The sequence below is a fragment of the Perca fluviatilis genome, chromosome 23, assembly GCF_010015445.1.
Source record: "Perca fluviatilis chromosome 23, GENO_Pfluv_1.0, whole genome shotgun sequence".
Taxonomy (NCBI): domain Eukaryota; kingdom Metazoa; phylum Chordata; class Actinopteri; order Perciformes; family Percidae; genus Perca; species Perca fluviatilis.
This window is the reverse complement of record NC_053134.1, coordinates 6,641,159-6,657,420: the sequence shown is the minus strand read 5'-3', so window position 1 is coordinate 6,657,420 and position 16,262 is coordinate 6,641,159.

Sequence of the window (16,262 nt, the reverse complement as noted above, 5' to 3'; positions counted from 1 at the left end):
AGAGACTTGAGACTTGACTTGGACTTAAGCTCAAAGACTTGACTTGGACTCTAGCTCAGAGACTTGTGAGCATCTTTTGGTTATTGTGTGTGTGTGTGTGTGTATATAATATTGTTTTAACTGTTTACATGCTGATACTGCTGAACTGGTTTTCTACTGTCCTGTACCAGCATTAACTGTATTTTACTTCTACGTCTTTTAATGTCCTGAAATGTTATGTAATGTCCCCAACTGCTCTTGAATGTCCTTTACTTTACTATAATGCCCTGTACTGTTCCCTCCTGTCCTGTCCTCTACTTTGCTGTACAAATGGGTGTAGAGCAGTGTTTCATGGGAGTTATATTTCCCTGTGCGCAACAGAACAGATAGTTCCTTTAACAGCCAAATATTATTCTTGGCTTGTAGCCCGTCTTGTACTACATGTTTTGAATTTTAAAACCTCAACTATGAGCTGAAAGAAAACTTCTTTTGGGATTTAAATAATTTTGAATAAATCAAAATATTGTTTTTTGTTTTGTTTATGGTTTTAGCCATATGCAGGATTATAGGAATAACCATCTGAATAATGTCGGCAGTGAATTTATTGCTGCTGCTGTACAATATGAAGGCTTATATGTTGAAGAAAAATCTATGTGCTGGCAACATTTCATTTCCCTAAAACGGAAAATTGCTAAATAGTTAATGCATATCTTTCTCGTCATTTGCAAGACATTTTGTTAACAGTAATGTTGTCCCAGCCTTTAAATCCTTCCAACTTAGACCAGGAAAATCTGCAGGTGTTTGTTTTGTTTGCAAAGATCAGTGCCCCCTTTTTCCTCTCTTCTGCAACGTGAAGCAAGACATCAGATTTCCTGCCAAAAACAGCATGCTATGTGCAGTGCAGAGGTAGCTCAAGGCTGACAGTCTCATTCATTTACAAGTAACTGTTCAACCTTTAAACCGTTATTCTATTTATTCACTTTAAAGAAAGCTTTTGCATTCAGTCTGCTACCAGTTAATCATACAGAACACCGATTGCCATCCAACAGATTTGATTTAAAAAAAAAAAGAAGAAAATATCCAAAATACATATTAACCCCAACATCCTGTAATCTTTTTGAACCCTAATCTTTTTAGTGCTCACAATTATTCACAACACCCCCCCCCACACACACACACACACACACACACTGTTTCTTTAAGAGCTTCCTCCACGAAGAGATTTAATTAAGCTTCTTTGCATTTGGCACTTTTTTTTTTTAATTTCTCATGTCATATTTATGTTTAAATAGTTTTTTTGTATCTTTTTATATTTGCATTGTAATTTTCTTATTCTATATTTATCCTCTTGACTGTTTAAATACTTGTCCTTTATGATTATGTCATTTTAATATGTGTAATGTATGCACCAAACACCAAGGCAAATTCCTCCACAAGTGAAAACCTACTTAGTAATACACCTTATTCTGATTCTGAGTATCTTTGCAAGAGGTCTGCTAGAATTTAAATTCAGGTTCTGTGTTTTTGAACAAAGCTCGTCTGTGCAGCAGAGTTTTTAAAGTGGGACCCGTCAAAGGGTCAGTTCAGTCTGAATAATAAAATCAATGATTTCAACACAAACCTTCAAACTCTCTTTGCAGGCAGCAATGATATTGCTGTGGCTGCAGGTCTGAGGTGATACCATTTCCTCTGTAGGTGGTTTTTCAAACCTACGGAACTATTTTTGTGAGCAGAACAGCAAGAGTCCTTTTGGTGGGTTTCCCCATGCATTGCACTAAATTAATCCTCCCGCTGAATATGAGCAGCAGCAAATCCAGAAAAAGGCTTTTACAAAAATCTAATCAGTTACAATTTCTGTAGAGAATATGAATTTGGATCAGAGCAGTCTAAAAAAAAATCTTATTCTCGCACACTGATTTAGACTGATGGTGAGAGTCGGCATATTGTCTATTATAATAAAACCCATTTTTAATTAGATCGTTTTTTTTTTTTTTTTTAAAGAAAGATAATCAGGTTGAGTGTTTGAGTTAAGAGAAGGATTAATGACGGACAGCCCGAGAAAGAGACTGGAGAAGAGTGGAGGCTATGTAATTGTAAAACGTTATTCTTTTGTACGGAGCATCAATATGGGACTGAGGGACGGAGCCTGTACTCTTTTTACACACGTTGCCATGGAAACCAGCCCAGCAGCCAACCAGCTGCTGCACACACACACACACACACACACAACACACACACACACACACACACACACACACACACACACACACACACACACACTCCTCCTCCACCCAGCCATCTTTTACACGCACGACCCCCTGTCTTCTCTGCACATTGACATTGCATACCAGCACATGGATTATTATAAGCCGACAACTGAGTGTTTTTACAGTAAAAAAATAGATGAAACCAAGAACACACACAACCAAGAACACACACACACACACCTTCTAAGTACAATACACACACACACACACCTATGCATACACTTGGTGCTTGGAGCTGATGCATTACTAAACTGTGACATGGTTGTGCAGCAGTTGATGATACAGAATCAGGACACAACAGGAAATGAGTCAGCTTTTCAAGGGCGAAAAGATAACCGCAACATTTACTGAATTGAATTTACCTGCCTGGAGCAGGACACGTTTTTTAATTTAAAATTTGTCAGGTGAAGAACAGGCAAGTTTATGAGCACAGAAATATATGTGTACATTAAGTGCATATGCTGTAAGCAATGCACACAAATAGAGCATGATAATTGCCTTGCGTTGAACATATGTGCAGTCTTCCCTGTGTGGAATACAATACAATATAACTCAAGAGAACAACTGGTGGTATGAAGAGGAATGAGGATGTGTGGAAAAAACAAAAAACAATTTGAGGGATAAAAGAAAGGGAGAAAAAAAACTAAAGAATGAGATGCATAAATAGCTTTTTCATTACAGGCAACATAAACCTCTCTGCATGCAGAGATTGAAGCAGTTAGATCCTTTACTCAAGTAAAATAAAATACCACAATGTTAAAATACTTGATAACAAATAAAAGTCCTGCATTCAAAAGTGTTATAAGCAAGTGTCCAAAAGTCAAAAGTCCAATGCTTGTACTTTAGTACAGAGTAAATTTACTTGTTACTTTACACCATGTTACTTGTCTGTATATCTTTTAACTATCAAAAGTCATAAAAAAAAAAAAAATGTCACTTCAGTGCGTTGCAAGGATCAATCTGAAAAAATTTACTGTATTTCAGATTCAGCTCGGGTTAAAACTCTGTAGGAACATAAAGAAAAAAATATCCTATATATTAGTAAAAACTAATATTTTCAAGCAATAACTGTCACTAGATACATGTTTATACAAAAGAATAAAACATGCTTGAATTTTATACTTTTAAGGTGAAAAATCTTCAAACTGTATTTAGATCATCACCACTACACACATACTTATTTAAGGTGTATGTAGTACCTCTGTTTTTACTTTTACTTTCATGCTTTACAGTGTCAATAAAAGACACTCATAATGTATATAGTGTTCTAGTAGTGCTGAAACGATTTGTCGTTTCTCAGAAAATGAATCGTCAGGTCTTTTAATAATTTGTGTCATCTATTGGGAACAATGGCAGACATTTTGTGGTTCCAGCTTTGTGAGGATTTGCAGCTTTTTTTCTGTTTCATATAATTTTGAATCAGATATTTTTGGTTTTTAGATTGTTGATCGTGAAAAAAAGAAAGTAATTTGAGTAAGTCCAACGTCAGACATTTGAAAGACTTACATGGTGAATTGATAAAAAAAAACAACTTATAACTGACAGATTAATTGTGAATGGAAGATAATCATTAATTGCAGCCCAATATTCTAATTGTTTAGATTACTTGTACTTGCATTTGCATTTCGTTTTGCTACTGCGACACCTCAAAATCTCAAGTAAAAAAACGTTAATTACATTCAGCTTTTTATTCATAGTGGAAGAACGTCTGTGAGATATTGTGTCAACATGAAGAGTTCAATCACAAAGAAAATCTAGTGCAAAGAAGAAAAGTGACCTGTCTGCAGTTTTGTTCAGAAAGACATTTACATCCTATCAGAAGTTTATGATGCTGACAGTCCGATATTTGATATAAAATAAAAGGCCAGGATCAGCCAGATATGACGGCCCAGTCTTAGTTTCTTCATTAGTTCTGCATGCTAATGTGACGTCTGTGACTCCAGCGAGGGTTTGAATTTCCCTGACGCTGTAAGGAGGAGGAGAGCTGCGTTTCATCGACCTTCCAGAGACGGACCCCCCGACCATCAACGCAGGCCCGATCTCACATTACTGACAGCCCTGCCCCTAAGGGCTGAACACGCACACACACACACACACACACACACACACACACACACACACACACACACACACACACACACACACACACACACACACACACACACAAGTTTGTGGCACTATCTTTGTCGGGACCCGTCATTGACATAATTCATTCCCTAGCCCCTTACCCTAACCGTCACAACTAAATGCCTAACCTTAACCCTTACCCTCACCCTCACCCGAACCATAACCTAATTCTATCCCCAATCCTAAAACCAAGTCTTAACCCTCAAACAGCCCTTTAAAGTTGTGGAATCCACCATTTTGTCGCCACAAAGCTGTCGCGACACCACAAGCATATTGGACTCCCAGTTTTTGGACCCCACAAATATAGTTACATACACACACACGCACAGTGCTAAACCCCCTCTATGGTGCAGTTAACTATGACAGGACAACATGAGATTACCATTTCTGATAATCCACTCATGTTCTTTACAAAGCGGTGAGGTGGCTGATTGGTCACACTATGACTTTGTGTTGGTTTGGAGATTGTTGAGGTCCAGAGGTGTATTTACTCAGTTTGAGATACTTTACTCAAGCGTGGAGGGGAATTACTGTCAATACTTTTTTACTCCGTTAAAGTTCTCTGACTGCTGTTGTTACTGCTTACTTTGCTTTTAAAGATTGTATTTAGCTGGTTAAGCTCATATGACATGTCTGTTGTCGGGTGAAAATCTAGATCTCTTTTCAGAAGCTCTGAAAAACTGTTGTGAGCTTGATGACATAATGCATTTCAAGCATTCTCGAAAGAGTTTTAGAGGATTTTCCCAACCAATCTGAAAGCATGGAAATCCCCAAACCCTTATAAAAGATTGAAGTGAAGAACCTAAAATTTTGTGGATTTTCTTCATGATGTACCTGTGATTTTGACAGGATTTTCTTGATATCATTAGGTCATTTCTCCGATTCTTCAATTTCCATATTGAGTCATTAGCCTACCAGGTGCATGTTAACATATACATTTCTCACATTCTGTGTTATACTAATACTCCTTTTCTTTTACTTAAGTACGTTTTCAATTGTAATGTTTGTTTGTTTTTGTTCTTCCATTTTGCTGTTACATATTTTACAGTTTGAAAAAGAAGGAGGTTAGATTACGATGAGGGCGGCGTCAATATCTGGGATCTATTTGGTCTTTGATTAAATATCTGGTATAGTCAGCGTCACCCGCCTCTGATATGATGGATATGAGGCAGTTTGATTGATTACATGCTGTATGTTTTGTAAAGATCAATATTACACTGGAAGGAAAAAGAAAAACGTGACCTGGAGTCAATTCCTTTAGAAATGTCAATGGGATTTCACCCAAAGTGTTCAGATACTATTACAGTATCAGGGCTGGCTTAAGAAGTACTGGGGCTCTAGATACGATTTTGCATTCCTACATATTAACAACCCAATAATCTCTTCACCTTTGTAAAACCACAGCTTTAGAGAGAACTAAATCTGCAGCACATGTACAACGATATCCTTTAAATGTCAATGTTGATTAGGTCCGTGATAGAATTTAGCATTTACATCCTGATCATTTTCATGCACTTATTGCCTGTTACGAGCTGTCGGTCCACAGTGGATTAAGATAATCGTTTCCCCGGCAACTTCCTCTCCTCAGACTTGAATGTGGATGAAGTTGTAGGCGTGCTTCCCCAGTAAAGGGATGAGTCCCCTGGAAGACAACAAGCCAGCCCAGGTTATTATATTGCTTATTTTTCAAAACATCTTTCAGGGTTTCTGTAGCGTTCGGTGTCATATGTTCTAAGTCAAGTAAAGGACCTGCATTCAAACTCTTACTTAAGTAAAAGTACAAAAATATCAGCTTTAAAATAAACTTAAAGTACCAAAAGTAAAAGTAGTATTTATACAGAAGCATATATATATATATATATATATAAGATTATAATTATTAATGCATCAATGTGTTCATGACTGTAATGTTGCAGCTGGTAAAGATGTCGCTGGTTTTAATTACTTTATATGCTGCTGGGTAGTTTAACCTATAAAAATACATCATAAATTATTAGTTGATTGATATTTTGAATTAACAATCTTGATCTGCAAAGTAGTACCTAGCTGTCAGATGTAAATGTAGGGGAGTAAAAAGTAAAATATTTGCATCCAAAATGGTAATACACAAGTACAAGTACCTCAAAACAGCAGTTGCGAATACCTGCAAACCACCAAAACCACATTCCTTTTTACCAGCTACCCCACCTGCATCTTTGACACCTTTTTCACCACTGATGAGTTTGCACCCCTGAAAGGTGTAAAACCAACCTTGAAATTGCAAAATGGGAGAAAAGAAAATTAACATTTCCTGTGTCAAATCATTTATTGTGAATTTTCCATGTAGGCAGACTGCTCAGCCAACTCCTAATTATACATTTCTTTTTCTTTCTTTTTAAATTTCCTCCCCCGCCGCCCACCCGCAGCACTCAAACACAGTTCTTTCTTCCCACACCAGTCCTGTTGTGTCCCAGTCCTCTGCTGTCTCTGTTCAAAGCAGCCATTTATTTCTAGATTTATCATTTCACCAATTCCCCCAATGATAACATCAATGAATGCATTACCTTTTCAAAGAGAGATGAAGGGAGCAAAAAGATATGAATTTATACTCTCTCTCGGTCACTCTCTCTCTCTCTCTCTCATTCTGTCTCTCTTGCTCTCTCTCTCTCTCGGTCACTCTCTCTCTCATTCTATCTCTCTCTCTCTCGCTCTCTCACTCTCTCTCTCCACATATCAGATGTATGCTTTGCTTGGTCGAGCCAGGCATATGGAAATGGAGCCGTAGCAGATGGGAGCGAGTCCCACAGGCAGTCCAGATGACTAATGAATAATGAACAATAGAGAGGAAAGTGCTCTGTCGTATAAACAGAGGTGTGATGTTCAAGATAGGCCACCGTTCAGCCACCACTAAACATTAATCAATAGTGAATCGTGTCCCTCTGTCTGAATCGCGTGAGCGCGGCATCAATTTGCCTCCACTCAGACGTCTATTAGCTTATCAAAAGCTCAGGGAGCGCATAATTTATGAGACATGCCTTGCTGGATTCAGATTGCGATCTGTTGATGCGGGGGATACATGCATCTCTCAGTGCAATTCATTAGAAATACAGACAGATTATTCCCAGAGGGCAGGAATGTGGAGAAGTTTGGGCTCTGCAGGAAAGAGCTGATGCACATTGAATTTCTGGGGCCAACTTGTTTGTGTGTTTTCTATATTCCTGTGGATACAGGCCAAATGCAGAGGATCACGTGGAGAGATTTCCATGCAGCTACTGAATTATGCAGCTTGTTCACAGTCTACTGTGAAACAGCAGTAAATGTGAGGTTTTACTGTCTGTCCCTCGGTAGAAAAATGGCGAGGGATCCCTATTTAAGCTGCCATTTTGAACTCTGATTTTTAACACATATACATGTTACAAATTTGTAGAGATAATGGTTTGAGGCCTATGTCGTGTGTTGAGAAAAAGTTAAGACACACAATAACTGACCCTCACCTTCCCCGTCGAAAGTTAGAACGCAGCTCAAAATACCAAAGTAGTACCCAAAATAGAAAGTGATATCTACCTAGGTCTTAGTTAAATGATCAATATCATAGTCATTTTGCTTACTTAGCTTAATGGCGATACAATAAGGTTAAAATTATGTCCTACACTTGATTTCTAACATCCAATTTCCTTAAATTTAACTTCTGAGTAGCTTGAAAAAAATCATATTATATATATATATATATATAATATATATAATATATATATTATATATATATATAATATATATATATATATAATATATATATTATATATATATATATATAATATATATATATATATATATATATATATATATATATATATATATTATACTGAACAAAATTATAAACGCAACACTTTTGTTTTTGCCCCCATTTTTCATGAGCTGAACTCAAAGATCCAAGACTTTTTCTATGTACACAAAAGGCCTATTTCTCTCAAATATTGTTCACAAATCTGTCTAAATCTGTTAGTGAGCACTTCTCCTTTGCCAAGATAATCCATCCACCTCACAGGTGTGGCATATCAAGATGCTGATTAGACCCTAACCATAACCGTAACACCAGATACTGACTGGTTTTTGCCTCTGTACGCTTGAACAATGTCTGGCTAATCATAATGAGCTTGTACTGACAGAGGAAGAGGATTAAAGAGGTGAAGTGATGATTACACCTGAGGAAAAAAAAAACGTGAGATGCAGTTGAAAGCCCCAAAAATCTAGACATTGCACCTTTAACATATACTGTTCCCAAAGGTAAAACATGTGCTCAAACTCCTTTCGAATGTTTTGCCAGTTTTAAGCTAATTTCTGCAAAATAAAACATACATTTATACAGTTATGTATATTTAAGAGGACGTAACAAGATTACGTGAGTAATTGAACACTTTAACTCCCCCTACATTACAATTTTTTTTATTTTTGGTTGTTTGTGGTAGAGTGGAGGCCTGTAACAGTACATGTACTACTACTACAACTTTGTCTTTTATCAAGTTGTATTAAAAAAAAAAAATGTATCCGCCTCTATCGCATTTTCTCTCTTTTTTTTTATATGACAACGTTCACACCAAGTATATGTGAAACATTTTTGTGCACAATTTGTGCTTTTCTTGTCAAATTAAAGGCGTTCACACTCGCGTTTTCAATGCACAAATTGGAAAAGTATATAAAAGCAGGTGGAGGGAAAGTACCTACTCACTAGCACCTTGAATTTCCTTTTTGGTTTGCTCATTTTTTTAAGTCGCCCCCCAAGCATGTTTTAACTGACCTGCTGCCAATAGGGGGCATAAAACATGTTTTCTAATGTACTTTTTTTTAAATTTATGTATTCATTCAAATAATATCCTATTTGCACCCTTATTTTATATTTGTACTCTCTACAAGAAGCAAGCAGTTCTGTTTCCTTGACGTAATTCTGCAGCATGTATTTGTGACTTTTCAGGTTTCGATGGAAATATCACACGTTTTAAATATTCTTGATAGAAATAAAAGGCCACTACTTGATCTGAAACCTCAACTTGGTCTGATTAGTTCTGATTTTCAAATGATGGATACAATATAACATCATCAGCTCGTTTAGTTACTTTGTGTTATTGTGGGATTTTGATGTTTTTATAGGGTTAGCATCTAAGAAAACTCACAGAACAAACTAACCGATCGAGGCAGCGGTAGAGCAGCAACTCCCGCGTCCTGCAAGGTAAAATTACAGTTTTTGTCAAAGGAGTCTGGTGGCTTTGAAGAGCGCAAATTTAACGACTTCAGTTCCCCGTCGTAAAGGGCTGTCCGACACCAAGGTGAAGTGGTCAAAATATTCAAAATATGGCGTACACTTAAACTGACATAGATTTTTTTTAAGTTAAGTTTCTAAAATGCGTGTAGCTGCTGCCCCGGTCCACAGCAATACTTTGCTTAGATTGCGTATCGGTACGTCTGGTTATCCAAACTGGGTCCGACCACCATGTGCTGTAGCTAATACACTGACTTTGGATAAGTACCTCATTCAACCCCACTTAAAAAAATTCCAAACTATCCCTTTAAGACATGAGCGACTCTTTCTCAGCTAGAGAAACTTGTCTCTTTGCCTGCTCACACTTCTAACCCACAGCCGACTGCAATGCGTTCGCACCTTCCCTGTCTTGTGCTAAACGGCATCAAGTCGTACGGTAGACAAACAAGGCAGGCTGAGAGAAACTGGCTGCAGCTGAATAGAACATTGCACAACACCACATCAGAAAACAACTTGTGAGAGGCTGCGAGTGCCGAAACACTGATGAAATCTAACTGTTTTTAGAGAGGCTGGGTTTCTGCTTCAAGGGTTTCATGAACAGTCTGAAGTAGTTTAGTGATGAGCTGAAAGATCGAGCCTCATCTTCATCACATCTGATTGTTCTCTCTCTCTCTCTCTCTCTCTCTCTCTCTCTCTCTCTCTCTCTCGAGCCTTTAAACAGTGTGTGTGTGTTACCGTGACCTAGATTTCCAGCCTGCAATGCAAGTGTGTGTGTGTGCGTGTGTGTGTGTGTGTGTGTAAGACAGAGAGCTCAGTCAATGGTTAACCATACACCTCGCCTCCCCCCACAATCCACTCATACCTACACACACCTCACACGCACACACACACACACACACACACACACACACACAGACTGAAATTACCTTCCATCCAGCTGTGTCTTGTCTCACACAAGTGTTTGGATTGTAAAAGTGTTTTGTCTGCTGGTTGATACCAATATCATTGTGAAGTATGAAATGTGTTTGTTTTGACCTTGTTTTCATGATTTACAAATCATTTCTTTTCCTCTACTGTCAGTCATGAATCATGATTGACACGATCTTTAACTTCCTGATTGGATTGATGAGTTTATCTGTGGATTGATACGATCACGTTTGGATTGGATAGTTTAAGGCTGAAATTGTGGACAGTTGGTCCTTCTCTTCTTGGTGAATTATTTGCCAGTGTGTGTATTGTTTTACTTTGCATTGCACACCCAGTATTTCTTGTTTTCTTTTGTCTGGAGATAGTCATTTTATGGATGAATCAAATTACATTTTGATGGTGTTATTGTCTCAAGTGTTTGTGATATTTTCCGGCATTTTGTGCCTTTTTATTAGAGGTTTGACAGCAAAGATGATGACTTCAATTGAGGGAGAGATGTGCAACGGCATGCAACAAAGGTCTGCAGCTGAATTTGAATTAGGGACGTTGCAATTTATGCTTACTGTAGTACCCTAATCGTCTACGGCGTCCCGTTGTTGCAGCCTACGGCTCTAGTACAAGTAAAGGCGCTGACACACCAACCCGATTATCGGCCGTCGGACAGTCTGGCGAGGTCAGTGACTCGAGTCTGTTCGGTGGGTTCCGTGCTGTCGTCCGTCGGAGGGGCCGTCGGCCTTCATTTCGGCCGACCTGACTTGCTGGGTCGGAGGGCGGGCAGTCGGACTCAGTGACCAATCTGATTGGTGGAGTGCTAACCCAGAAATGACGAGCGGGATGAGTGGACACCTTTCAAAAATCTGACGAAAATCTTTTAAACTGACCTTTGTCGATCTGAAATGAAGACCATACGGCCTATTTCTGTAGTGGCCTAAAATGTTTTCAGAAACACGTTTCAGTGAACTATTTTCGTAAAATACGAGATCGTATTTTGAACAAGCCACCATTATGTTCGGCTGGAGAAGCCAGACCCACGTAACTCGTTCGTTATTTCCGGTTTTCATTTTTTGGGCGACAATACAGGTTAGCGCCACCTGCTGTTATGGAGACGTAGGCACTTTTTGGACCTCGGGGAGCCGACTGATCAGTCCGACTGCCTTTTCTGTCGATGGTCGGCCGTCGGGTTGGTGCGTCAGGGCCTTAAGATGTCTGTGGTATTTGTCCCAAGTTCTGCATTTTTATTTACTGCTCACAGTAGTCAAGTTTCCATTCAGATATAGCGCAAATTTTAACCAAATTTCGAGAAAATCTGCAAAAGCCAATTAATGGAGGTTTCCATCCACTACTGTTATGCAAAGAAAAGGAGTTGATTCTACAGTCTGATGCTATTAAACCATTGCATTGGAAGAGAATGTAACAAGGTGACTTAACTAAAATAGCGCCAGTCAGTGCTCAAACAATGGAAAACCGTTCGGAAAATGTGATAGAAATATGGTTAATTGTTAATTTAACGCATTGAATCCATTTCCATACCATGCAAACAGATTCAGAACTGAGTCTACTCTGTTTTGTGGTGTCCTGATACTGGAAACCTGTATGAATTTCTGTGGCTAGATTTTAACCATTTTTTAACACATTTTAGTGGCTTTAATGTTGAGTTTGAGCAGAAAAGTGTTGAATATAATGTGATATTCATATGCTAGACACTTCATCTACTGACTCTTCATCTTCAATCTACTAATGATAAAGGAAATTAATACAAATGTGGGTGTAGACTTGGCACAATGTTTTTTTTGTTTGCTGCGGTGGCATATTATATCGGCATATATACATATATATATATATATATATATATATATATATATATATATATATATATATATATATATATATATATATATATATATAAAACTCAGCTTGACTCTGATTTCAGCCTATGTCCATATTGATTATTGCATGAAGGACAGTGACATGAAATCCTGAGTACTTGGTAATGTTGTAGTGTATGTTTTAGGATGGAAAGTTTACCACAACACAAAGGGAACACTAAAGCTGTCCTGATCATGTGTCTGGCATGTGGCCAACATGTTTCACTATTAGAATGAGTGTATAAGTTTTTAAAATATAAATATATTGAGCCTGACAGTTCACTCCTGACAAAACAGCAGCCAACAAAACAAGCTCAACTCAAGGTTCACATGCTCGCCCACTCGGCAGTCTTGTAAGCCATTTTCAGACTTGGAATACTTCATCGAGCTGTTGAAGTGACGACTTGTGGTTATTGGGACATAAGTGGCTTTTACGCTAATGTTCCTTACAGCTTGATTCAGGCATAAAGGACCACATTTATCACCTGGTGTGAGAGAGGTTCCCCTTTATTCTCATGCTATATGTTGGATATTTATTTATTCATCCATCCACGAACTTGTCATACATTAAAGTAAATAAAGAATCTAAGGAGACATTATAACTGTGGTTGTACAAGTTTTTTTTAACCTCTTTTGCCGAGATGGTACTGCAAGGAAAGAAATATAGAATTTCTCTAGAACTCAAAATGAGCTCTCTCACAGTGTTTCATAGTTTAGTAAACTGATTTGATTTTATTTGTGCATAAAAGATGAAGATTGAGTCAAATGGGTGCTTATTTCAAACAAGGTACCAACATGTTGCATTGCCATCACTGTAAAACATTGCATGTCTGTGGACAAAAACTCCACAAGTAAGCAAACGTTTAAGATGAAACTGTTCTGTAAAACCAACAAAGTTTTGGGCTTTGGGCTTGGCAGTTCAATCCTGGCCTTTGGAGCTTTGGAGCTTTTTTCACATGGTCTTAAACACAAGTGTGATGCAGTCGAGGGCTGCAAAGTAGGCGGGCAAGCATTCCCCCAAGGCCAGGATTGAACTGCCAAGCCCAAAGCCTTTGTTGGATTTACAGGACCGTTTCAACTGAAGAGTTTGCTTACTTGCCTTTCTTGTCGGGGAGCTTTCGTCCATATGACATGGCGAGTTAATTTTTTTTATTTTTTTTGGTCAGCTATCGATAAATTATTGACTTTTGGAGCTTTCCATTTTACAGAAAAATAAAACACAATTGTATATATGCATATTAGCAGCTGTACATTCAAATAAAAATCAAACCATATGTTGACAATAAAAAGACCAAAACTAAACGCTACTCAGCTTAGCATAAAACATAATTTAAAAAACTGTAGACTAACGCCCACATATTCCAGAAAAGACTCCTACGTTTTATTATAAATAACAGACAAATCATAAAAATCTAATGAAATAAGTTGTACAAGTACAGTATGTTTTGGTGAATCAACTGAACTCAGAAATAATCATTTCTTTTAATAAAAGGACAGCACCAATCTCACGTTCAGATTCTACAAACTGATTTATCACATTTTCTGTATCGTTCTCCTTTCCAACCACCAGACCTCCCTCCCCCTCATTCGTCCTCCGGTGCACTCCTCCTCTCCTTCTTGAACCCCCCCCCCCCGCCTCCCACCTTTTTCCTCTCAGACTCACCCACAGCAGGGTCCTTAAAGCTTTTCACTGAGCCGCCCCAGGATAATGACCCGATGGCAGCTCTGCTATGTAGCGCGATACTGAACTGAAGCAGTAAAAGAAACCGTGAATGCAGTTTTACTGATTTTAAAGCCAACTGTGAGACATTATCGATTAGTAAAAAAGAAAAAAAAAAAGGTATGTAGGCATAAAATCACTATTTAAAGAGACTTGTATTAAGAGGAGCAGTGAACAGGATTTTTTTAACAGTGGAATCAATTGTACTTTTTGGTACAACCACTCAGTATTCATATTCAGTCTGATTACCTACATTACCCAGAGTGACTCTGACAGCCCGCAGACCGAGAGAGAGGGGGCACAGGCTTGTTCCATTCAGCTGTGGGTTCAGTATGTAGGAGGAGGGAGCGAGATAAATATTTTTCCAGTCAAAAAACAACAACCGTGTCATACAGTACATACCACAACAGGACCTCTGTCTGCATTGCATTCTGGTCATTGCATTCTTGGTCTTTTACGATAGAGGTCTGGTATGAACACAAATGGGGGTGGGGGTCCGGCTGGGCCGATTTACACTCTCTTTTGTCTCATGATTGTTTGTGAGGTTTAGCGTCAGAAATGTCACTTTCCAGCATTTCTTACTTATATGCTGAAATATACACCGAAAGTGAAATGTGCCCATCGCATAATTCAATTTCATTTCAATTCAATTTCATGTATAGTGTCAAATCATAACAGGAGTTATCTCAGGACACTTTACAGATAGAGTAGGTCTAGACCACTCTCTATAATTTACAGAGCAAGCATTTGGTGCGACTGCGGCGAGGAAAAACCTCCTTTTGAACAGGCAGAAACCTCAGACAGACCCTGGCCCTTGGTGGGCGGCCATCTGCTTCCGCTGCCGGCATAGTACTCTGGTGCAACATCGTTGCACAGTGTCGGTACACGATCCGTTCTGCCCGCACGATCCGTTCTGCACATGCGCGATCCGTTCTGCACATGCGCAAAATGTTCGCGCATACGCTGTTGTACGAGGATTCACGACACTGCACGATCTGTTCCACGCTTCCGGTCGACAGCCAAGCTAACGTTAGTTTAGCTAACCGCTAATTTGGCTAACCGCTAGCTGAGACAGCATGTAATAACTTTAAAAGACCCTCAAAATAAAACTTGAAAATAAACGTTAACATATATAACAGCTGTTACGTCAGTTCTACTTTACTTGTGCTCATTTAAAATACAATCACTCAGTATTTGTCTTTATTGTTATTACTGTAAAGTCTTAATTTAGCTGTAGCCTGCTTTTCCCATTAAGTTTGACTTAACGTTATTTTAGACTGAATCTAGCGGTTAGCCGAATTAGCTGTTAGCTAAACTAACGTTAGCTTCCCGGTGGAGGCTAGCCATAGGCTAGCGTGGAACAGATCGTGCAGGTCGTATCCTCGGTAAAACAGTATTATCTTGCGCATGCGCAGAACGGATCGTGCAGGCGGAACTGATCCTGTACCGACACGCAGTACAAGAAATATTAGGAATATTTGGACATTATGTCAAGTTGTCTGATTGGCTAGTTTCCCACAAGAATAATAATAAAAAAAAAAAAGATCATAACAAAGAAGAGCTTTGATCAGTCAGTCTGACAACACGACTGACACGATATCTGATGTCCTGTCAGTATTGTTGAGCCGTTACATCTGTTGCCACATTTAACTGAAACTATTGAAACCACAACAGCTGAATATGAAACCTAAAGTTCTGTCTGCTCGCAATCAGGGCTCCTCTACAAATCAAACGTCTGTTTACTCCTCTGCTGTCATGACTGAGTCTGAATTCACGTACAACAAGGCAGAAAATCATGCAAAGCGGGCGTTTGATATGAGGTTGCCAGGCAACAGTATAAGGTAGCAGGTTTTCAGAGTGACTCAATGCAAAGTGTCAGAGAGGTGTGTGTGTGTGTGTGTGTGTGTGTGTGTGTGTGTGTGTGTGTGTGTGTGTGTGTGTGTGTGTGTGTGTGTGTGTCTGAGAGAAAGCTATTAAATTAATTCTGCTGCACCCGTACAGAGAGCAGGCGAGGCACGACATCTCGCTGCTGAATACACTCTGAATGTGAATCACTGCCTTTATGAAGTTCCATTGGCTAATGTTACCCAGGAACCAGTGCAAATGAATCAGCATATCAGGTCGTGTGCTGCATGCATGACTAACAC